General features: G+C 35.3%; 1 protein-coding gene across 1 annotated transcript in view; it reads left to right on the top strand.

Annotated features, from left to right (window-relative positions):
- CNBD1 (cyclic nucleotide binding domain containing 1) overlaps positions 1-24,453 on the top strand; it is a 644,932-nt gene extending 620,479 nt beyond the window's left edge. Inside the window, exons 13-14 of the transcript XR_013528268.1 lie at positions 11,892-12,031; positions 23,467-24,453. The gene's annotated coding sequence lies outside the window, so the exon portion shown is untranslated. The remainder of the gene's footprint in view (positions 1-11,891; positions 12,032-23,466) is intronic.
- The last annotated feature ends 2,413 nt before the right edge of the window (positions 24,454-26,866 follow it).

Genomic DNA, 26,866 nt, shown 5'->3' with positions numbered 1-26,866 from the left:
AGAGGTGTGGCCTGCTCCTCAGTCTCCCTGTTGCCCTGTCACTCCATCCCCTAATGGGAACATTCAGACAGGCTGGTGCAGAGGCTGTGGAGAGTGCTTTTGGGCTCCACCCCATGACAGTGTCTAGGATTCTGGAAGCCAAGTGGGTGTGTGTTATATTATAGTGTGCTCTCAGCTTTGCTGTCTGCAGTTGCCTTGTGTTAATCAGCTCAATAGACCATCTGCCTTATTGCAAGTGCAGGGACCTGAGTTCTTGCCCTGTATGCTGGAAGAATCGGATCACATGCAGGCTGGAAGGATTAGTGCAAGGTTTTACTGAGTGGTGGAGGTGACTCTCAGGAAATGGAAGAGGAGCCAGAGAGTGGGGGATGAGTGGGAAGGTGTTCTTCCTCTGGAGTCCAGCTGTTCAGTTGTTCAGACGCCTCTTCCCTCCTTCTCTGCCATGTCGCCCACCACTCTCTACTGCTTCCCGCTACTCTGTTCCTCTGCTCTTCTCCGTGTTGAGTTGCTTGTGTCTGTGCCTGTTAAGGTCTCAGGTTTATATTGGCACAGGGTGGAGGGCATGATGAGTAAGAGTGGTTTTGGAGAAGGCAACATTGGGGCATGAAAACAGGAGTGTCTGTTCTCACTTAGGTCTATGTGCAGAGGCCCAAGGGTGGAGCCCTCGCCAGGGACCCTGGTCTTCACTACCCAGCACTTCCCTGCCCCCCCCATCAATATGACCTTATCAATGTCACCTTATTTGGAAATAGGGTCATTGTAGATGCTATTAGGTAAGATGAGAGTATACTGGAACAGGGTGGGACACTAATCTCATATGATTGGTGTTCTTATAAAAAGGAGAAGTTTGGAGACACACATTGGAATGTGCATGCACAGGTATACACACACACACACACACACACACACACACACACACACACACAGACATGCAGTAAGAGTGCCATGTGAAGATGAAGGCAGACATTCAGGTGATAAGCCAAGAACACCAAAGATTTCTAGCAAACTATCAGAAATAGGCATGGAACAGATTCTTCTCTACAGCCTCAGAAAGACTCAATCCTACCCACACTTTGATCTTAGGCTTTGAGTCTCCACAATGTTGAGTCAATACATTTTTTTATTTAAGTCAATCTGTTTATGATACTTTAGTATGGCTGCTCTAGGAAATACTATACTGGGCACATTTTTTATTTTTACTATTTTGTGTTATCCATATTTATTCCTATGTTTGCCATAAAGCTATTTTCTCTAATATTAAGATAGCTATGTATCTTTTTCTTTTTATTGACAGATGATTGATAAATATCATTGAAATATGATTTTATACTCCTGGTTAAAACAAGAAATGTTGGACAATTTAGCTTCATTCATTCCAATTGTAACTTAAATGTTATTGCTCTATATTAATTCTATTTTCCCTCCACATTACTTTAAATGTACCTACGTACTTACACTTTTAATCTTATTAATTTCTACTTGCATCCCAGGCATTCTGTTCTGAATCACTTTCTTTGTTTTTAAAGACATTCCTTAGAATTACTTTTAATGAGTTTCTCCTGGTAACAAAATTTATGTTTTGGTATGTCTGAAAACATTTTTATTTTGCCTCACCTTTTGAGAGAGAGTTTTATTGAGTATAAACGCTAGATTTGTAGGGTTTTTTTTTAAGCATATTAAACTCTAAACGATTGAACTCTAGTTTTCTCCCTCCTCCCTCACCATGAGAAAATTAGCTACCACATTTACTACCACTTATTTGAAAGGAAGGTATCTTTTTCCTCAGAGTACTTTAGATGTTTTCTTTTTTGCGTTTTGCTTTCCGGAATTCTTACATGAAATGCTTGGTTTTGAATTCTTCTTGTATATCCGGTCTTGAATGTATGGAATGGTGTCTTTTATCAATTTGGGAGAATTCTCAGCCATTATCTTGTCAAATATTTCCTCTGCACCATTACTTTGTTTATTCACCTGGAACATTGATTAAGCATATATTAAATCATTTTATTCTATTTTCCTAAAATACTGTTTTTCATTTTTTCATATTCTAAATCCTGGATTATTTTATTTTCTTATTCCATTATTAATTTAACTTTTCTATATTAAAGTTACATTTCATATTTTAAAGCTTACTGTGCCCCGTTTTAAGTTTCTATTTCCTGTTGATATTTTAGAATGTATCCACTATTTCTTCAAACATATTAAATGAAATTATTTCATAGTCTGGGGCTGATAATTCCCATTCATAAAAAGCCTTTGCTGCTCTGTTTATGCTGTCTGTGGTTTCTACTAGTTATAACCTATTCTATGTTTCTTTGCTGTTCTGAGTATCTTCACCAGCCATTGTTATGCAAGATTAGCTTTTAAATTAATTTGACACCTGGGATGAAATTCTTTCTCAGGAGAGGATTTGTACTACCTTCTTCCAGAACACATGGAAGACTTAGGGGTTTCAGACTACATGAGAACTGGTCCATTTCTCATTCATTCTTATCATCAAGGTGTAGGATTTTTGAGACAGCTTTTGTGGAAGAAACTCCTGCTATACTCCTTAGCTTTTGTGGACATTTGGTTTTGATTTTTTAATCCCACTTTCTTCATGAAGTTATTAAAAACAAAAATTTGAGTTTTCCAGATTAGCAAATAGGTTATGGGAAGAGTGGATTTTTAACTCATTTACATCTTTAAATTCCCATTTCTACCTCAGGATTGGTTTGGTTTTCCTTCCAACAGTCTTGTCAGCATTTAGAGGCTTTCAAAAAGTCAGATGAATCATCCATACTTCTGTTTCTTGCATGATTGTTGACTAATTTAATCTCCAATTATAAGGTATAGAAATCCCCCAATTAATTATTTTTAATTGGCAGTTTAATTCTGAGGCAGGATCTGTGGAATGTTTACAATTGGAATAACACTCTTCATGTAGGAATTATCAATGTATGTATATACTTCATAATGGATATCTATAATTAGACTTGCCATTTGATGACCGATTTTGCAGCAGAGAAAATTGTCTTATGTATTTTACACTTATCCTTTTTATGATCCTTTTCATTTAGAAATTTAAGTATTTACTCCCATGGCATACAAGGCACTATAGCCCTGTTGGCAGGACCTAAGTCTTATTCTTATACACAATATAGCATGATGGCTAAGTGCACAACCATGGAGCTAGAACCCTTCAATTCCAACTCTTCCACTAGCTATACTGTGACCATTATAACTCTCGGAGACTCTGTTTTCTCATTTGTAAAATAAGGATACTATTTAACTTATAGTTCAAAGACTAATTGAGCTGATGTAAATGAAGCAATGAAAAGTTGCCTGTCACATAATAAATATTAATCATTATTTTAAATATCCATCCCAGCAACAAGCACTGTACTTTTGGCAAAGTCTTCAATAACTTCTTGATTAGTAATATAATAGACATAGTTCTCCTAAGCCTGATATTTAATTGTACAATGGTATCCCATATCTACTTTCAGAGTAATACAAATTTATCCCTGTAAATCATAACAGTCCCCAAAGGCTAATATTAAAATCTATGAATTTCATTTTTAAAGTTAACAAACTAATAAACAAGTTATAATTTGAGTCACAGATTAAGAACATAGTAAAGCCAGTGACAAAGCTATAAAAGTTTTCTTTAAATTATTTACGCATATAATAGATATCATGCTTTTGTACTTTATTTAAAAAGCTCATTAAAATGTCTCTCACTGCCTTTTGTATATTATGACAAAATTCACACAATGCCAAAAAATCTGTTGTATTTAAGATTCTGCAGAAAGTATGACTTCATGTAGCTAAAGCCCACATTCTGATAAGTAAAATTAATTTCAGGCAACATCATCCAAAAACGTTTAAGTAGTCATTTTGTAATTTCCTTAACCTAGTACAGATATGTCTCAGAGAACACAAAGAGAAGGCCTTTATCAGCACAGTTTGTCAGTATTCACCCATAGTCATCTGTCCCTTCCTAGGCCCAAGCTTTTGTCTTATCAAGTAATATATATTTTTTTCAAATATGAGAGTTTAAATAAAAGCACACAAAAGAAACTATCATTTATGAACAAGGACCCAGATAGAAATATCATCAATGTTTACATTTTGGCACAGAGAGACAACATAAGGAGACAAAGAAAGATATTTTGGCCCATTTTGTTTCTGTTATATAACAGTATTCTAAACTGCTAACACATTTTAACTGTACTGAAATATAATTTTGGTTGCAGTTTTTAATTCCACTTAATATTACTTTCCTAAGAAAGAAATATATAATAAATTACATTTCTCAAAAATATTTTAATATGGAACTTCTCTGTCCCAATAAATCTTGCTTAAATACTTATTAGGAAACCCGCATATAGAGGTTCACTATTATTTGTTTAAAACAGACATTCACTTTTGTGGTAAAGTTGTATTCTCATTCCAATTTTTTCTGAGGTTTTCTAAAGGTTTTGTCAGATGGTATGATTGCTATATGGCTTGCCTTATTTGACCTGCTGCTGTTATACATTTTGCTAATAGATTGCTTCTTTCAAATCTTTATTGGGTCAAATTGATTGACCGGTTGATTTTGGGTCAAATTGTCTTTTGCATGGTACATTATCTTAATATTCAGATTAATTTAATGTATATTCATAAGGAATAATGATCCATATATTTTAATTGGGGCTGATTTTAATATTTTGGTATCAAGAGATTGATTAGAAAATTTATATGAACATTTAAAAATTGTATCTGCATTCTTAATTGTATCCCAGATTTTTAGTAGTTTCTTAGAAAAGTGATTTTCAAGCTATCAGATCTGCTGTATATGAATGGAGGAAGAATAATTTTGATTTTTTCTGTGACAAATGAGCAAATCTGAAAACAACCAGAATATTCACTGTGGAAATTGTGACTAATCATAATTTCTAAATGTTCTTATTTTATGCTAATGTTTTATGTAAAATAGGTACCTTTAAGAACTATGAAAGATCTGTGGTTTTTCCCTGTTCATAAGCTAAAAAGTTAATGTCTGAAAGAGTTAATAAGATTAAGGTGACTTTCATGGAAGCTAGAAGAAGACTCTTGGGTCGGAGACACAGGGTTATGCTACTCACGACATGGTAGGCAATATGAGCTCCATGTTTTTATTATTTTCTCCTTTCTCTTAAAATCCCATAGGAACAACGTGTTGTAGCCTAGGTAGGTGTATGCAATCAGTAGGTTTATGTCACAGCTGTTACACCCAGAGCTTAGAAACAGCAAGCTATTCAACAGCTACTTGCAAACCTGCCCCATCTTTGCCTCAGAGGGGACATTATCTTTACTTTTCTGGATAGCAAACAAATCTACCTTCTGCCTCAGAGGGAGACACTGTCTTTATCTTCCATATTGTTCATTATTTAAAACATCCTTGAAAACTTATCAGTTTTGTGACTCAGAGTAGCTCAAAAGATGCTCAGAGGAGGGCAGAAACACCTGGGGAAATTGTCTTTCAACAGTTGAGGTATCACATTTTTTCCCTAATATATTCAACATTATTTTCTGCAGTACATAATCTACCATTTATTTATGTTACATCCCATTTTTACATTTACAATTTTTCTTATGCCTTTCTATTTTTGTGATTACATTCAATTTATTTTTTCTTGTTTGTAGAAAGAGCATAATCCTGGATGTAAATGCCCTTCATGCTACTGTCATAGGCATGTGTATTCTCTGTGCATGAAATATTCTTCCTGTTTTGGCCGGGCGTAGTGGCTCATGCCTGTAATCCCAGCACTTTGGGAGGCCGAGGCGGGTGGATCACGAGGTCAAGAGATCGAGGCCATCCTGATCAACATGGTGAAACCCCGTCTCTACTAAAAAAAATACAAAAAAATTAGCTGGGCATGGTGGCGAGTTCCTGTAATCCCAGCTACTCAGGAGGCTGAGGCAGGAGAATTGCCTGAACCCAGGAGGCGGAGGTTGCGGTGAGCCAAGATCGCGCCATTGCACTCCAGCCTGGGTAACAAGAGCGAAACTCCGTCTCAAAAAAAAAAATATATATTCTTCCTGTTTTAAAAACTGTAGTTTTACCTCCAAAATATTTTGCTTTTATCTAATGACATTTAAAATTAATGACAATTAATGACTGACTGAGTTTTCCTACATTATTAACCAATAGAAAAATTTGTGACCCACTGACAGGGAAATGGAGGTCTTTGGATAGTGCTTTTTTAGATGTGTATATGACTTGACTTCAGCCTTAAAATTGATGTCCTTTTACTTCTCCCCAACATGGTTGAATACAAGTAAATCAATAGACATTGATATCTTAGTTCACTGTAGCCAGATAATGCAGTACACAGAAATACTCCATGCACTGAGCTAAGCAGTGGGAATAGAATGAAAAACCAGAAAAATAGGCTATTTGTTTTTGTAAAACTTATACAATTGTTTATGGCACCATGTCATTTTCTACAATTGTAATTTTGCAATATTCTGTGAGAACACTATTTATTTTTTTAGTGGTTTTCTTCCTCACTGGACTGTAAGCTCCATGATAGACTAACTATACTGTCCTTTAATAATATGTCTACCCACACTTTGCCACACTGTCATTTTCCCACCCTATACAAGCATACTTTAGCGATATTGTAGGTTTGGTTCTAAACGACTGTAATAAAGTGAGTCACACGTTTTTTTTTGGTTACTCAGTGCATATAAAAATTATTTTTACATTGTATTGTAGTCTATTAAGTGTGTAATAGCATTATGTCTAAAAAAGTGCACATGGCTTAATTAAAACTAGCTTATAAAACATGCTGACACAGAGACACAAAGTGAACATGTTATTGAAAAAAATGTACTGATAGATGCTAGATACAGTGTTGCTCATAAACCTTCAATTTGTAAAAAAAAAAAATGCAGTACCTACAAAATGCAATAAAGGGAAGCTTAATAAACTGAGATATGCTTGTAACTCTTTACACAGTATATTTCTCATTGTTTTAAAATATTTCGTTCTCTTACATATTTTAAATATTTAAAATAAGATGGCCTTGTTGCCCTTGTTTTGTACCATTTATTTAATGTTATACTTCATTTATTTGGCAAGATTTTTCTATTTTTTCCAAAAAGGAAGTCTTGAAAGACTTCTATCAAATTTCTCTGAGGCTGAATCAGATGGCAAACAAATTATTACAAATAGAAAAACACAGCTGATGAACAGTCAATAGTTTTCCAAGACTAAGTTAAGTGCCCCTTCTTTTTCTTCGTCTCAACACACTTGGAGATTTCTAAGAGATCTCTATTTAGCATTTACTATATGTTTACCAGAATTATGTTTTTCTAAAAAGTTATATCACTTGCCCATTTTAAAAACCTTGACTCTCTTTTCACCATAATCTATTAAGTTACACGCACCAAGTTCAAGGTTTTTCATATTAAACATCATACAATTTCTGGACTTGAGACCAACTACCACAACCATTCAACATGTGCCCTATACCCTAGCTAATAAAAGTCACCTTTACTTTTAAAACTTTACTGCTTCCATATCTTTAGCTAGCCCTATTGGTCTTAGTCAAAGATTTAATAGTTAAAATAGATGACCGATGGGGAATGAAAATAGTTTCATTACAAACTGAAAAGAACAGATACATTGAGCATAAGGAAGAATTAAAGGAATACACATGGATAGTCTTTGTAAATAAGTTGGGGTAAAATAAATAAAATAGAGAATTGAATTTACAGAAACAGGAGACTCCCCAAAATAGTGAGTTTCTGGAACTGTTCAAAAATAAAAGAACTAAAGCAGTAACAAGAGAGAAAGGCTAAAACCACCTAAGTAACAATTATTAGAATTTTAAAAGATGTTATTCTCAAGAACAATTATGAAAACAGTAATTTGAAATTGGGCATAGAGCCATAAGTCTAGAGGAGCAAGAGTCCCTTAGGTCATTATAAGAAATCACTCTCAACTTTACAAAATTGCTACTGTATAAGTTATAACTCTGAGAAAATGCTAAAGTAATATATTTTGCCTTAAAAGAAGAAAAAAATGGGTGCCTGGTTGTGATCGTCTACATGTAGATATTAATTCCAAGCGATTTAGCTAAGCAAATGCTAATGCACATCAAAAGAATATGATTATAATGTGATCAAAGTATATGCATTTGAAATGCTTTCAGCCACAGTATATTTTTTAAATAAGTATAACATTAAAGAATTAAAGTAGGGACAGTGAACCTTATATTGTTTTCAGTTCATTTACCTTGGATAATATCTCAAATGTATTGTGTTTAATTTAATTTTAGTAATTAAAATTATAGCTATCTTTGTAAAAAGAAAGTAAGATGTGATAGCAAGATACAAAGAAGATTCAGAGCCTGAAGTAATGGGTTCACTAAGGATTGGCTAAAATATTAATTTTAATGATGATCTTCATTAAATATTTGGAAAGGAAAATAATAACTGATTTAAAGATGAATGTGTTTTAAATTTAGAGTATGTTTCAAAAAGCAGTCAGATTAAAATAGGATCACATCTCATTAAGTTTTGTGCAGCTAGACTCTAGAGCCTAAACACAGATTCTGTCAATAAGTGGTCAGTAGCACCCGGATGAATGACAACTGCATATATAGGACTCAGATTCATACTCACGATATATAAACTATTCGTTTGCAGTTTGTTCATTGAGTGTGTTCTTTGTGGAACAAATTAATAGCAAATTATATGCATCTTTTTTTTCAATTAACTAGAAAGAAGATGTGCAATAATTTGCAAAGGAGAAAACAGGGAGTACTGCAGAAGTAGATAGTCACAGAGATTTCTGGTGTAAACCTTCATTACTACACACCTTAATATAACATCCACCCCACCCTATGATGTTACATTATATATAATTACCTAAGGCTTTATGTCACTTACAAACCACAGGTAGCATTAACATTCAGAATTTTAGTAGACTGTCCGTACACACATTGATATATATTATATATTGCATATATTTAAATAATATTTTATCAAGTTTGTAATATATTGCCTGATTTTGATTAAAAAGACAGATCATTGTTGTCTTTAAATTCCTCTTTGTAGAAACACTGAATTAGATTCTCAATAAATTGGGATATTAAATTCCTTTGATGACGGAGCAAACATTGCACAAAAGAATTTACATTTTACTGGAGTCTTATTCTTTGCAGACCTTCCAATAGTTCTGTTTAAACAGATGTACCACAGATGTGGAAACATCTGGCAGGTAAATACAATTCTGCCATGACCATACTCAGGTTAGGATTGTGCATTTTTTTGACATCTATTTGTTAAGCAAGGATCCACGCATGGAAGAAGTCATTGCTTCAAATGATATATTTCTACTTGCTTCTCATTTTTAAAAAATATTTTCACATGTGCTCACTGGATATATTTTGTGTCTATGGTTACTTTTGTGTGTTTTAAAAATGGGTTATAATTTTCAGTGTTTTTTTTTTCCCCTTAAGAAATCACCTACTCAAGTGTAAGGAACAGGTTGAATTAAAGTCAATAATCCATTGATTTCAGCCACTTTCTATTTTTTTTTCTTCCAAAGAGTTTTGCAGGTCCAGTTGTACACATTAAATATGCCAAGCCATCAAATTTTTAGATTCTGTTTCTTCACTTAGGTTTTGTATGTCTCAGAGAGGTATGAAACTTCTTTAAACATTATATATAACCATAGAAGAGCCTTCAACTGGCTTCTTTCATTAGCATAAATGTAAAGGATAAGATATACATATAATATATGCTGTGAGTGAGTATATTTGTGGTGTGTGTAATTTTTAGTTAGTGTTTTTGGTAAAGGAGGAGATAGAAAACTGGAAAAACTTAAAAAATTATTATATTTTTGCAGTATATATTAATAAACACCATTAAAAATATGCAATTTTTACTTTAAAGTAGCTCTCCCATTGTTATGAGCCGAGAAACATTTATGAGCAAAGAAAATATTTTACAAAGCTCAATGTCTGAATATCTATAACATTTACCCAAATCAGAGCAAATTAGTAAGATTTACAGCATTTTACAGAGAGAGTTATAAAGCCCTGAGGGAAAAAACAGATTGTACCATTTCACTCAGTACTGGGAATTTGGGTGATATGTAGTGACAATAAGAGACTTCTCACTCCTAAAGAGACTGAGGCTGTGTGACTCCAGGGATCACTGTGCACTGTGGGAAGCTGTAAAACCCATCTAATATTTATCAAGATGTGCATTGTAATGCAAACAGTCTGAAATCATACACCACACAAACAACCTCAGCCTGGATAGAACAGCAAACCAAGGGAATGTAATAATAAGCTAGGTTCTTATGCTACATTTCTTGGGCCCATTTCTTCAGTTTCATCAGCTATTTATTTTTTTCTAGCCATTTTAGTATTAATCAATGAATTAGATTTATTTTCAAATGCATCATGAAATACCCAAGTTTTCAGGTTTCTGTTTGTTAGTTTGCTTGCTCTCCTTCAAAACTTGCAGTTTTCCTGAAAAGTCTACTTTTGTTTGTGTTTAAAATAATCCACACATCTTTCAGTAATATTAAATATTAACTATGGCTCAGAAATGTATAGCTACTCCCCCAACTTCTGCTTGGAATCAACAAAAGTAAACTGTGAGTTTCCACTGTATTACCACAGGAAAAAAGCACTCCAAATTTTCCATTACAAGCATTCATTGAAAAGAGATTTTTTTTACAAAAAGACTTAAGATGTTGCACTACAGAGGTCTAGAAACACAAAATGGTTTGCATGGCAATCAGCCCACAATGGGCTTCTAATTCCTTCACCATAGGGGCCAAGGGTACTTCCAAGTTTCCAACTAGGATGTTTGCAATGTGCTTTTTCCTTTGACAGCTGTTAAATGCCATAATGTCTACAATAGCAGATGCTGGGAGTACTCCAGGTGTCTTAACACAGTGGTAGGTCCCATTCCTAACAGACATGGAGAGAGAAAGGCTGACTGAACATCTATAGGACTTTCTTAATCTCTAGTGTGTCGTTGACATTTATGATTCTAGGTGGGGAATCTGGCTGCTACCAAATGTGTATTTTTCACCTCTGGGTTTAAGTATCAGACCATATTTAAATTTTTCTATTCTCATTAATTCTATCCTATATCTCCATCTCAGGTCTTACTCAATTTCTCTCTCCTCTCTCTGTCTCTCTATCAGTCTCTCTTTCTCCAAAATTTACTAAGCATTTTTTCTCCAGGTGCACTTAACTCATTCCTGCTTATCTCAGAAAATAAGAGTTTCCATCTTTTGTCCCTGTCTATATGCCAAAAATGCTCTGGACTGATGCAATCCAACATGGGCATGTTTAAAAAAATTACTAGGCCATATGGAAAGATGTCTTATTGAAATACTGAAGCAATTTACTATTTAAAGAGTAGTTTTCCATTGGATCTATTTGATTTTGACTGTAAGCTTTGTGTGAAGAAATATTCCTTTGGCTGTTCTTGCCCCAAAAGTTGTGAGAGATGAATGAAGAAAAGACTATTTTAACCGAATTGATGAATTCAAAAAGAGCCAGGAAAGATTATTAGTAAATGATGCTGCAGAAAACATTATAAATTGTGATATTGGCTCAGAGTTTACTTTTGTTGATTCCAAGCAGAAGTTGGGGGAGTAGCTATACATTTCTGAGCCATAGTTAATATTTAATATTACTGAAAGATGTGTGGATTATTTTAAACACAAACAAAAGTAGACTTTTCAGGAAAACTGCAAGTTTTGAAGGAGAGCAAGCAAACTTTTTGGAGGGTGTGGGGAGTGGAGGTCTCCCTCTTTGTTAGAAAAATTTAAGGGTCTCCTTTCTTTTATTTGTGCTTTCTTCTAGTACTAATATTTACTAATATATGGTCCATTTATTTTTTAGCTCTCTGGATTTCTATAGCTCTCATGAGCATGCCTACCTTGACAGTTGATGTCACTTTTCAATGATTTGTAGAAGTCATTCTTAATTTATCAAACTCCCTTGCTTTCAACCACATCAGAAGATGAAAGAGAAAAAACATGGTAAGAGATGATGTTTTTGCTCATTATTCTCCTTTCCAAAGTGAAATTAATGAAGAAAAAGGAGTATACCTTTTGATTTTTTTTGTTTTGTTTTGGTGTGGGTAGCTGCAATTGTCTTAATTTCTTGAGGGCAGAAAAGTAACTATATGGAAATAAGCAAATTGATTTTGGCAACCAAATCTAATTAAAACATCTGATAAAACATAGCCTTTAATAGGCTAAAAGTAAGATCAATAATAATAGATTCTACTAATTGATGTTTATTTTGTTTAATATTAGCATGGAAATTAGTGAATGGATAGCATCATTTACTTAATGAAACCTATTTTATTTTGAATTTGGAGATATAGTACACATTGTTCCCTAGCTTGCTCATTTGTACACTACTAATCCATTCAGAATAGCTCTAGAATGACCTATCAGGCACTATATTAATCATTAAGATTTTTAAAAATTTTTATTGTAAGCAAATCATCAGTAAAAGGTTTTACTTTCTAAATGTTCTTTTCCTACCACTTATTTTGATACTAGCATTGGTCTTATGAATAGTATATCTGCCCAAAGTTAACCTAAGAATAGAATTAAACTGTCAGGTTATGAGATTTAAGATAAACGTGCTATTAAAATAAAACTACAATTATTATTTAAAGACATTTAAGATGCAAGTTGGACTCGTCGACAAGACATTGGAGAAACGTTCTATTTCAGAATTATAAGGACTACTGTTAAAAAAAATAATGGCACCGGCATCAACCCTGGAATTCCCATTCAGAATATAATAAGGAACTTTGAATTTAAACAAGCTTTCCAAATGGTTCTTAGGCACTGCTCATGCAGTGAGCAGCCAGTGATCTAACCGGCCTCCCTATTTTGGGTGCAGGACAGGAATGCTCAAATTGCCAAAAGATATCCAATGGGTCCCGTGATGAAGGCTCTGGCTTCCGTACCATTGCCAGCTACCTTTGCCTGCCTTCCTCTTCAAATCAGGAAATAGTCCAAAGAAGGTGGTGAACTCTCCCCAGTCTTCCCTTCACTAAGTGTAATAATAACCTAAGACGCTACTTGAATATTCAGCAACAGCTGTATCACATAGTGAATGGATTACTAGCAACTTCCATGCTGCCAGCTAACATGGAAATTTATAGAAGAAAATTAAACTCTGTCAATGAAAATAAACTTCCAGCATCCCACAGCAGGCATAAAATTGTAGACCTTACTTTCTACCACCATAATTTTTTAAAGTTTTACATAGTTTAGCTAACATAAGTGATACACTCTGGTAATGTGGATCCTTAATACTTCAGATTTAAGTGCAAGGTCTGAGATCCTAATTTTTAAATAAATATGACTTACAACTTACATTTTTAATATATTTCTTAGTGAAGGTTCTATAATTTTAATCTACTCTAATTAGGTCTTGAGAGAACAAACGGGAGAGTCATAAAGATAAATAACTGGTATTAATTTAAAGTTGAAGTTATTTTGCAGTAACTGAGTGAATATTTCTTGACTATCATACTACATTAAAATTCTAGGCCCTTGAGTTCTGTTGGTTGTTAATTTTTGAATAAAGTTTATAGTTTCTAATTATTCTTGCTCCTAACATACGACAAGGTTAGATTTAATGTTTAACTTTTTTAGTTTGGAAAGCAAATAGAATTATATGAAATTTCTCTGTCTTCAACATAAAATTATTTGTATTTCTGCTTATCTTGAGACTTTTTTATTCTGTGAATTTTTTTTTTGTTTTTTGTTTTTTGTTTTGAGACAGAGTCTTGCTCTATCACCAGGCTGGAGTGCATTGGCACGATCCGGGCTCACTGCAACTTCCGTTTTCCGATTTCAAGCAATTCTCCTGCCTCAGCCTCCCGAATAGCTGGGACAACAGGCATGTACCACCATGCTTGGCAAATTTTTTGCACTATTAGTAGAGACGGGGTTTCACCATGTTGGCCAGGATGGTCTCGATATCTTGACCTCGTGATCTTCCCGCCTCGGCCTCCCAAAATGCTGGGATTACAGGCGTGAGCCACCACACCCAGCCTCTGTGAATATTTTTATGCTTTTTAAAACCTAAAATTTTAAACATAAAGTAGAATTATTATATATATATTTGTATATATATATATCATACAAACATAAGTATAAAATCACACAAATATATATATACAAATTTGCATGAAAATATATGTATATTTCACACAAATATACACGTATATATGTAGTTTTTGAGACAGGATCTTGCTGTCACCAAGGCTGGAGTGCAATGGCACTGTCACAGCTCACTGTAACCTTGGCCTCCAGGGTGCCAGCAATTCTCTCACCTCAGCCTCTAGAGTATCTGGAACTACAGGTGTGCACCATTACACCCAGCTAATTTTTGTATTTCTGTAGAGATAGGGTCTCACTATGTTGTCCAGGCTGGCATATTTTCTAATTTAATAAGAAGCTCAACTTTTTACCTGCTTTCTGCTGCATTCCTTTCTCCACTTTCTAAGATCAGGAATTCTAACACGGGTTAAGAACAAGATGAAATGCTGGAAACTGGTGTGAGATCATGGTTCAAACAAAGGTGCAGAACTCATGGGAAGAGAGAGAAGTTAAAAGTCATTTTCCATAGGGATCCTTCAAAGAAAGCATCTTTCTTTGAAGAGATATTGTTGAATACATATATGCCATTTGAATATGTATATGCCAAAGAAAAATTCACAATTTTATAAAAAGTAAATTCAATTTTATCTGAACTCACTTTTTATAAAACCCTCTTTGGAATGGGGTTTATTTAAGATTTCAGGTAATTTACCATAATTTGTATTTAATAATCCAAAATGAGTTGTATTATAGCTATTGTTTTGCAGATCTTGTTTATATGCCCCTGCAACAAAACAGGGTGCAAGTTAATTGAAAGATGGGGATTTACTGTAGCAGGCACCAGTAGGAATAACAGTTGGAGATGTCTCTTCAATGTTAAAATAGCTAGTCAATGGAAGGACCAGACATTTAACACAGAATAGAGGAACTGAAAAAGACTTTATAAAGTAAAGATGCTGAACTAGACCATTCATAAAGTATTTTTTGCAAATAGCAGGTAACTTTCCCTAAACCTAGATCAGATAATTGCCTTCTGCAAACAATTTCATTTATAATGCTGGAGCTCACTGAATAGAATAGATGGCTTGGTTTAGCAATAGCATTTCATCTGCTAAGTTAACAATTTCTTCATGCGAGGAAACTCAGTTTCTTCATTTCTAACAAAGGGACAAAAACAATTCTTACTTTATAGCTTTGACCTTAAGATTATTTAAGATAAATGTGTAAAGCATTGGACAATGTAGTACATGGTAAAACTCAATACATGTTGATTATAATTATTAATTGTGTTAGAATATATATCCTAACTATTGTACTTTAAAATAAGTTTTTAATTTTAGTTTCCATATTAATATTTATAAACAATAATGTAATGTTTATAAATGCCAATGTTATTGTAGTTTAGTAATTAACAAAATTCTCTAGCACTTACATTGGCAGAAAATCTAAAGTAGATATGTACAATGGTGAAGAGATGGATAATTATTTTCATTCTGTTTAGTTCAAAGAAAAACCTTCTTTATTTATTTTAAATACAAAGTTTTGTTTCTATATATTAATAAAAGTTGAATCATTGTCAAACTGAATTGGACAATACAAGCTATCATTTTTGCAGTGAATTTTTCATAAGTTTCTTTATTCAATGAAGCTTTTTTAGCTCTTCAATATATTTGCAAGTTTTGGGGTGTTTAAGCCATTTCGAATTCAAATCAAAACAAGAAAATCATTATTTTCCATATCTGTAGTCTTTTTCCATTTCTATATTAAAAATGTATAATACTAGTACTCTAAATATAATTTAGTACTATTATCCATTTCTATATTAAAAATGGATACTAGTACTCTAAATATTATATACATTATTCAGTAGCTTGTTTATGAGGATCTACATTTTTACCTTTAAAGTACATTTACATTGTTTTTAAATCATTTTACATCAGGGGCTTCCCCACTCCAGCACACTGGTCCAGATACTGCACTTCTCCCAAAGCCTCTGCATCTCACAGACCAGGAGATCTTCTCCAGGCTGAAAAGCACCAGAGTAACCTGCAAAGAGTTGAATAGCAGCCCCAGCTGGTGACACAGATTGTCGGTACAGATAAAGGCAGATGCATTGGCTGTCTGGGAGAACCTGTAGGATGGAGCTACCAGCCCCCCAGAGAGAGGGTGTGCTAACAGCAGGAAGACAGGCAATAGGCTAGGTGGGTCCATCCTCACACAAAGCCCGCCAGGCTGAAGCCCTCTCGCTTGAGGATTTTGCAGCCAGCACATCAGTTTGAGCTCAACCCAAAAGGATTGAGCTCCCTGTGAAGAAGGGCATTTACCATTACAGAATCAGGCCTAATCTCCCTGTGTAAACAAAAGACACAGGAATCCTATACAGAGGCTGGACTGTCTGTGGCAGCATAGCAGTGCCTCTGCAGGCAGACAAGGGACAGACTGCATCATCAAGTGGCCACCTTAGATCAAAGCTAGATAAATCCATGAAGATGGGAAGAAACAAGTACAAAAAGGATGAAACTTTCAAAGACCAGAATGTTTTTCCTCCTCCAACAGATCACAATTCCTCACCAGCAAAGGAACAAAACAGGATGGAAAATGAGTTTGATGAATTGACAGAAGCAGGCTTCAGAAGGTGGGTAATAATAAACTTCTCTGAGCTAAAGGAACATGTTTTAACCCAATGCAAAGAAACAAAATACATTGAAAAGAGGATAGACAAAATGCTGACAAGAATAAACAGCTTAGAGAAGAATATAAATGAATTGATGGAGCTGAAAAACACAACACGAGAACTTTGCGAAGCATCCACAACTTTCAATAGCCAAATCGATCAACCAGAAGAAAGGATAGCAGAGATTGAAGATCAACTCAATGAAATAAAATGAGAAGGAAAGACTAGAGAAAAAAGAGTAAACAGATATGAACAAAGTCTCTAAGAAATATGGTATTATGTGAAAAGCCCTAATCTATGCTTGATCGGTATACCTGAATGTGACGGGGAGAATGAATCTAACCTGGAAAACACTCTTTAGGATATTATCCAGGAGAATGTCCCCAACCTAGCAAGGCAGGCCAACATTCAAATACGGGAAATACAGAGAACACCACAAAGATATTCCTCAAGAAGAGCAACCCCAAGGCATATAATTGTCAGAATCACCAGGGATGAAATGAAGGAAAAAATGCTAAGAGCAGCCAGAGAGAAAGATCAGGACAAATTATCAAATTCACCAGGGATGAAATGAAGGAAAAAATGTGAAGGGCAACCAGAGAGAAAGATCAGGTCATCCACAAGGGAAGCCCATCAGACTCACAGTGGATCTCTCAGCAGAAACCCTACAAGCCAGAAGAGAATGGGGGCTAATTTCAACATCCTTAAAGAAAAGAACTTTCAACCCAGAATCTCATATCCAGCCAAACTAAGCTTCCTAAGTGAAGGAAAAATAAAATCCATAGAGACAAGCAACTACTGAGGGACTTCATCACCCCCAGACCAACCTGCCTTACAGGAGCTTCTAAAGGAAGCACTAAACATGAAAAGGAACAACCAGTACCACCCACTACAAAATGTACCAAATGGTAAAGACCAATGATGCAATAAAGAAGTGCGTCAACTAACAGGCAAAAAACCCATCCAGTATCAAAATGGGAGGATCAAATTCACACATACAAATATTAACCTTAAATGCAAATGGGCTAAATGCCCCAATCAAAAGGCACAGATTGGCAAACTGGATAAAAAGTCAAGAACCATCAGTATGCTGTATTCAGGAGACCCATCTCACATGCAGAGACACACATAAACTCAAAGTAAAGGGATGGAGGAAGATTTGCCAAGCAAATGGAGAGAAAAAAAAAAAAGCAGAGGTTGCAGTCCTAATTTCTGATAAAACAGCCTTCAAACCAACAAAGATGAAAAGAGACAAAGAAGGGCACTATATGATGGTAAAAGGATCAATCCAACAAGAAGAGCTAACTATCCTAAATACATATGCACCCAATACAGGAGCAGCCAGAAAAATAAAATAAAGCAAGTTCTTCTTTTTTATTTCTTTTTTTTTGCCAATCAGTTTGAGCTTATGAGGTTGCTCAGGTTAGCCTTGAACTCATGACCTTGCCTTCGCAAGTGCCAGGACCTCTGGCGGGAGCCACTTTGGACCCCGCAAGTTCTTAACAACCTACAAAGAGACTTAGAATCCCACACAATAATAGTGGGAGACTTTAGCAGTCCACAGCCAATATTAGACAGATCAATGATACAGAAAATCAATAAGGATATCCAGGACTTGACCACAGATCTGAACCAAGTAGACCTAACAGACATCTACAGAACTCTCCACCCAAATCCACAGAATATACATTCTTCTCAGCACCACATCACACCTACTCTAAAACTGACCACATAATTGAAAGTAAATCTCTACCAGAAAATGCAAAAGGATGGATATTATAATAGTCTCTCAGGCCACATTGAAATCAAATTAGAACTCAAGATTAAGAAATGAACTCAAAACTGCACAACTACATGGAAACTGAACAACTGGCTCCTGAATGTAGACTGGATAAACAGTGAAATGAAGGCAGAAATAAAGATGTTCTTTGAAACCAATGAGAACAAAGACACAATGTACCAGAATCTTTGGGACACATTCAAAACAGTGTCTAGAGGGAAATTTATAGCAATTAATGCCCACATGAGAAGGGAGGAAAGATCTAAAATTGACACCCTATTGTCAAAATTGAAAGAGCTAAAGGAGCAAGATCAAAAACACTCCAAAGCTAGCAGAAGACAAGAAATAACCAAGATCAGAGCAGAACTGAAAGAGATAGACAAAAAAAGTCCTTCAAAAAAAATCAGTAAATTTAGGAGCTGTTTTTTTTTCTTTGAAAAGATTAATGAAATACATAGACCACTAGCCAGACTAATAAAAAACAAAAGAGAGAAGAATTGAATAAACTCAGTAAATAATGATAAAGGAGATATCACCACTGATTCCACAGAAATACAAACTACTGGCCGGGCGCGGTAGTTCAAGCCTGTAGTCCCAGCACTTTGGGAGGCCGAGGTGGGTGGATTATGAGGTCAAGAGATCGAGACCATCCTGGTCAACATGGTGAAACCCTGTCTCTACTAAAAATACAAAAAATTAGCTGGGCATGGTGGCATGTGCCTGTACTCAGGAGGCTGAGGCAGGAGAATTGCCCGAACCCAGGAGGCGGAGGTTGCAGTGAGCCGAGATTGTGCCATTGCACTCCAGCCTGGGTAACAAGAGTGAAACTCCGTCTCAAAAAAAAAAAAAAAAAAAGAAATACAAACTACTATCAGAGATTACTGCAAACAGCTCTATGTACATAAATCAGTAAATCTGGAAAAAGTGGATAAATTCCAGGACACTTACACCCTCCCAAAACTAAATAAGGAAGAAGCTGAATCCTGGAATAGACAAGTAAAAGGGTGGAGGCAGCAATTAATAGCCTACCAACCAAGAAAAGTCCATGTTCAGACAGGTTCACAGCTGAATTCTACCAGATGCCCAAAAAAAATAAAATAAAATAAAAATAAGCTGGTATTATGCCTTCTGAAACTATTCCAAACAATACAAAAAGAGGGAATCATCCCTAACTCATTTTATGAAACCAACATCATCCTGATACCAAAACCTGGCAGACACTCAACTAGAAAAGTAAACTTCAGGGCAATATTCATGAGAAACATATGCAAAAATCTTCAATAACATACTGGAAAACCGAATGCAACAGCACACCAAAAAGCTTATCCATCACAATCAAGTAGGCTTCATCCCAGGGATGCAAGGCTGGTTCAATATATGCAAATCTATAAACACAATCCATCACATAAACAGAATCAAAGACGAAAACCACATGATCATCTCAATAGATGCAGAGAAAGCCTTGGACAAAATTTAACACCTCTTTAAACTAGGTATTGATGGAAAGTATCTCAAAATAATAAAAGCTATTTACAACAAACCTACAGCCAATAGTGTAATGAATGTTCAAAAACTGGAAGCATTCCCTTTGAAATCTGGCACTAGACAAGGATGTCCTCTCTAACCACTCCTATTCAGTATAGTATTGGAAGTTCTAGCCAGAGCAATCAGGCAAGAAAAAGAAATAAAGTGTATTCAATTAGGAAAAGAGGAAGTCAAAGTGTCTCTATTTTTGCAGAGGACATGATTGTATATTTAGAAGACCCCATCTTCTCAGCCCAGAATTTCCTTAAGCTGATAAGCAACTTCAAGTCTCTGTTACAATCAATGTGCAGAAATCACAAGCATTCCTATACACCAATAAGAAACTTAAAGAGAGCTAAATCAGGAGAAAATGCACATTCACAATTGCTACAAAGAGAATAAAATATCTAGGCATACAACTAACAAAGAATCTGAAGGACCTCTTCAAGGAGAACTACAAACCACTGCTCAATGAAATAAGAGAGGACACAAACAGATGGAAAAACATTCCATGCTCATGATTAGGAAGAATCAATATTTTGAAAATGGCCATACTGCCCTAAGTAATTTACATATTCAACACTATCCCCATCAAGCTACCATTGACCTTCTTCACAGAACTGAAAAAAAAAAAAACCCACGTTAAACTTCATATTGAAACAAAAGAGAGCCTGCATAGCCAAGGCAATCCTAAGAAAAAAGAACAAAGCTGGAGGCATCATGCTACCTGACTTCAAACTATACTACATGGCTACAGTAATCAAAACAGCATGGTACCAGTACCAAAACAGAGATATAGACCAATGAAACAGAACACAGGCCTCAGAAGAAACATCACACATCTACAACCATCTGATCTTCCACAAACCTGACAAAAAAAGGCAATGGGGACAGGATTCCCTGTTTAATAAATAGTGTTGGGAAAACTGGCTAGCCATCTTCAGAAAGCTGAAACTGGACCCTTTCCTTACAGCCCACACTAAAATTGACTCCAGATGGATTAAATATTTAAATATAATACATAACATTATAAAAATTCTAAAAGAAACCTAGGTAAAATCATTCAGGACACAGGCATAGGTAAGGACTTCATGACTAAAACACCAAAAGCAATGTCAATAAAAGCCAAAATAGACAAATGGGATCTAATTAAACTTAAGAGTTTCTGCATAGCAAAAGAAACAATCATTAAAGTGAACAACCAACCAACAGAATGGGAAAAAGTTTTTTGCAATTTACCCATCTGACAAAGGGCTAATATCCAGAATCTACAAAGAACTAAAGCAGATTTACAAGAAAAAAATGAAGCCATTCAAAAGTGAGTGAAAGATATGAACAGATGCTTTTCAAAAGAAGACATTTTCAAGGCCAACAAACATATAAAAAAAAAAAGTTCATCGTCACTGGTCATCAGAAAAATGCAAATCAAAGCCACATTGAGATATCATCTCATGCTAGTTAGAATGGTGATTATTAAAAAAAAAAAAAAAAAAAAAAAACAGGAGACAACAGATGCTGGAGAGGATGTGGAGAAAAGGGAATACTTCTACATTGTTGGTGGGAGTGTAAATTAGTTCAACCATGGTAGAAGGCATTGTGGCGATTCCTCATGATCTAGAAATAGAAATTCCATTTGACTCAGCAATCCTATTACTGGGTATATACCAAAAGGATTATAAATTGTTCTGTTATGAAGACACATGCACACATATGTTCATTGTGGCACTGTTTACAATAGCAAAGTCCTGGAACAAACCCAAATGCCCATCAATGATAGACCTGGACAAAGAAAATGTTGCACATATACACCACAGAATACTATGCAGCCATAAAAAACGAGTTCATGTCCTTTGTAGGGACACGGATGAATGTAGAAACCATCATTCTCAGCAAACTGACACAAGAATAAAAAAGAAAATACCACATGCCCTCATTCATAGGTGGGTGTTGAACAACACATTAGCACAGGGAGGCGAGCATCACACACAGGTCAGTTAGTGGGAGGTTAAGGGAGGAACAGCAGATGGTGTGGAGATTTGGGAGGGATAACATGGGGAGAAATGCCAGATATAGGTGACCGGAGGATGGAGGCAGCAAAGCACCTTGCTACGGATGTACCTATGCAACAATCCTGCATGATCTGCACATGTATCCCAGAACCTAAAGTACAATTAAAAAAAAATTATGCAGGAATAGTTGAGATATTTTGCTTCTAACACTGGCTTAAAACTGACCCTGTAATAAATACACATCCTGAAATATCTCATCAGTCACTATATTTTAGATAATTTCAATTTTTAAAATTTGGGGGAAGTTTTCATAGTATGCTAATGAGACTAAATATTATTTTCAATTCAATTTCAGTCATTCATTCTGCTGCACACAGATCATAAACCTTTCTTTCTACCATGCTGTTTTCTGCTATTTCCATCTCTTTGCAGATTATGATACTGAGTACAATGAAACAAATTATGTCACTAGTATTGTTAAATACTTTATTATACCTTAACTTTTTCATATCAACTGACATTTTGGTGAATTTCATAAGATATATTTCCTTAGAAATTTTATTGATGTCTAAAGTAACTCAAATCTAATTTTTTTGTTAATTCAATAAATATTCATTCTTGCCACATAGTTTTCTCTATATAATGTTTACAAAGATAAAAAAAATTCTGACAAAAAGAGTCCTCAAATGAATATTTTTGGTAAATAAGAAACATTTTTGAGTGACTAAATTTTACAATAAAAACAGGTTAAAACTAAAATATGATCTACATGAAGACTAAACCTTAATTTAATTTCCTAAATTCAGGCAGGTTTTACAAGGGTAGGCTAAGGGACTCATTAACTAATACCTAAGGGTTGAACAGTATTCTCAATGACTCATTTTGGTTCAACTTACTATTTCGAAACTAACCTTCTGTGGCCTAAGAGGCCAAGGACCATGTGGATATGAGTGGAGTTGCAGTTTACTGATAGGTCTAGTGGTATTTCCAAAGAAGAGGTCAGTGTTAAAACAAAAAAAAATTGAGATCTATGCAGTTCATTGCTTGACTGCCCAGACAGTACATTCAGGCACATCATCCCCACCACACACATTCATACAAACTATCCATAAAATTTATAAACATTCTTGCCAAACATGATACAATGTGCATCATTTCCCCAAAGAGAGACAATTCAAACTGAGTTGAAACTTGAATATCCACAGGCCAGTGATCTGATAGCTCACACATTCTGACATTTATTTTGCTTATTTTGTTTTTCTTTTGTTGTCTGTTAAATCTTAAGCCCTGTCTGTTAAATCTTAAGCTCTTTCAGTCCCATCATTTAGCAGGTTCTAAATTCTTGTCTCATGTCCAGGAAGAATGAACTCTGCAGACAACTGGAGGGTTAGCAAGATGGAGCGGAGCTTCACGGAGTAACAGAACAGCTCTCTGGAGATCCAAAGTGGGTAGCTCCCAGGAATAATGAAGTATGCAGACAACTGGAGGGTTAGCAAGATGGAGCGGAGCTTCACGGAGTAACAGAACAGCTCTCTGGAGATCCAAAGTGGGTAGCTCCCAGGAAGAATGAAGTATGCAGACAACTGGAGGGTGAGCAAGATGGAGAGGAGCTTCACTGAGTAACAGAACAGCTCTCTGGAGATCCAAAGTGGGTAGCTCCTTTCCACAGGCAGGTGGTCCCAATGAGTGTCCTGCTCTCAGCAGAAAAGAGATCTGCAGTGGGTAGTTCCTTCTGTAGGCAGGTCATCCTGACAAGTCAAGGAGACTGGAAGTAGATTACTCCTTCCCACAGCTGGTAATCTGATGATTATCCAAGTCTGGCTGAGTTGGGGGATTTTATGGGAGGGCTACAGATAGGCCTAGAAAAAGTACCATAAGTTCCCACCGAGTCACACCTGGAACTGGCAGCCCAGCCCCCAGGCTTTAGGCCATCCCTGGCTTAAAGGTGACGCTTCACTGGAAACCTGCCCCTTTCTGCCTAGGAGCCTGTTTATCTCTTGCCACCAACAATATATCATCCATGGCACTCAGGCTGTGCTTACAGGCCCACACCAAGCCACCCTCATCCCCACCTTGGCCTCCCTCCTGTGCTTGTCAGTTCCCAAAATCTTAAGGAAGCTGAGGCAGCAGAGAGCTGGTGTGTCAGTGCTGCTCCAAATGTGAATGTGCTTACACTTGGCTGGGTCTTAACAGAGCCTGGACTTGACTGCAACTTTGCTTTGAAATCAGAGCAGGTGCCGGGAGTCTGGAGAGGCCAGTGAGCACGAGCAGGCAGTTTTGAGCCTTCCTGGTCAGAGAGAGTTTCCCAGGTCCCCCATAGTGCAGGGAAGCTTGGGTCCAGAGCTGGTAGCAAATCAAGGAAAGTTTTGTGTAGGTAGACTTCAAGGTTTCTGATGATATTCTATAACTTTCACTAATATTTTTTCCTTAATATTTTCACTTAAATTTTTAAAATAAGATGGCCTCCTTGCCTAAGTTTTGTACCACTTATTTAAAGTTACATCTCATTTATTTGCAAGATTTTTCCACTTTTCCAAAAAGAAAGTCTTGAAAGGCTGTAGCAGCACTTGGGAGCACGGGACTCCTACCCCGTTTCAGTAGGGCGTGGGGCTCCTTACTGTTTCCGGCACCTATGTGACCTGTGAAAGGCAGAGCCCCAGCCATGCCTCCCCATCTGCAGCTGGCATCCTTGAAGTGGCTGCTCCAGACGGGCCACCTCCACCATCAATAACACCATAACAATGCCTATTTTCATACCACAAGTAATTATTTAACTTCATTTTTTACCACTTCCTGAGTTCTATTTTGTCATGTGAGGATATCTAGTGCATGAGAAAAGTTATTTCCCTTTCACTAAAATAAATATAGCACTTGAACCATGTATCAATTCTATCTGTAATTATATCTGCAAAGAAAATTGTAGTACAGATAATTATTTGAATAATCCAGAATTACATTTTTATATTCAGTGTCTAGATAATTGAAGTTCAACTACATCAAAAACTACTTCCTTTTTTGGAGTTTTTAAATATGATCTTTGCATTTGAGACACTTTATATTTTTATTTTTTTGAATGTCATCTTTTATAAGCTTTTTGTCTTGCGCTTTGAAATTTTAAAATGAGTATATAAAAATATGTCTATTTGTTGTAAAGAACTTCAGATTTTTAAATGCATTTACTTTTTCTTTTCTAAGACTTTCTGCAATCATTTTTAGTCCCTACTCTGACACTTTTTTCAAAGTATCTCATATCTACCCTGATGAGGCAGGAGAGTAGTCAAAGAAAATTACCCTTGAAGGAGCTTTAACAAAAAGAGAAAGAAGCCAAAACCCAAGGATAAAACAAGGCTTACATCAAGACTCAATCTCTATGAACTGGTCAGCAAAGGTGAGAAATCCAAAAGAATACAAATATTTGTAGGATTTTTTTTGCTATATTAAAAAATCTCATTTCAAGTACATATTAGTACCAAATGATGAAAGGGAAATGCCTTTGAAATATATTCCTTTCAACAAAAAGAAAGGTAGGGAAGATATCTTTCTTTTAGGACAAGAGGATTCAATTTGGCATAGATGTAATTAACTTTCATTTCAGCTTCTGGGTTTGACACCAACTTCCCTCCATTGACACGAAATAGTGATAGAGATAGCAGCAGGCAATACTAATAATACATATGCTTCAAAATGCTATTTTCTTCAAATAAATGGCATAAAGAGACAATGAGATATCTGGTGAGCGTTCGATTCACCTCTGTACCTCTCAGAGGACCACATTTTTATAGGAGCAGGACTACGCTAATTTATCAAAGCTGTCAGGAAATATTTCTTCATATTGGCCAAGCATGCAAAATTCTGAGGGTAGTTAGTGAGACAAACTCACATGACTAGGTATAAGGCATCATTGTTTCCTCTAGCTCTTTACTTAGTAAAAATAGTCAAGCCCATTGTCTGAATAATGAACAAATCCTTCCTTAGCAACAGTACAGTTTTCATTTATTTTTTCTTAATAGAAATCAAATGGTGTCCTACTTTGAATAATGTGGATTTTTTTCTTCTTCTGTTTTCTTTTTAGTCTGGCTAGACTGGAAAATGTTTGTTCACTATTGAGATTTATAAGTAACTAATTGTCCTTTTTCCTGCACTACTATATCAAGAATGACAATATAACTATAATAGAATTCCAAATATTGTTACCCCAGTAAATATGGCAATGCCTTACATAAACACTTCAATTTGCCATGATAAAAATTCCAGAACATAAACTAAATAAGAAAACATTACTACTACTATCAATGACCCCTTATAAGTCATAGTTTTATATTTTTATTTATCCCTTTTGTTTTTTGTTTTGATTGTGCTTCAGAGTTCTTCTAGGGAGCAGATTTCTATCAATAATGCACTGACAATGTTTGCTTTAGTTATATGGTCCTCTGATGGGCTGTTACCCATTTATTGCTTTTGTGAGAAACCATAAAAGGTAGATAAATTCCAGTAACATAAATTTGAAATATGTAAATATCCCATATTTACATATCCCATAAAATTATAAACATAAACACGCTGATTATGAAAAAGGTAAGCTATCACATAAAGCATAATCTATTATTTCTGAGGTCATTCAATAATTTTGCATTATATCAGACATCAAGATTTTTTGAATGGAAAAGTTCTTTATATTGGTAACTTTCCACTTGCTTCATAAAAATTTCAGAAAACAACCTTGCATTTAATTTTAATAATGAAACAATTTTATTCAG

Source organism: Callithrix jacchus, chromosome 16, assembly GCF_049354715.1.
Source record: "Callithrix jacchus isolate 240 chromosome 16, calJac240_pri, whole genome shotgun sequence".
NCBI classification, from domain to species: domain Eukaryota; kingdom Metazoa; phylum Chordata; class Mammalia; order Primates; family Cebidae; genus Callithrix; species Callithrix jacchus.
The sequence above is the reverse complement of the archived record's forward strand: the minus strand, read 5'-3'. Positions and strand labels throughout refer to the sequence as shown.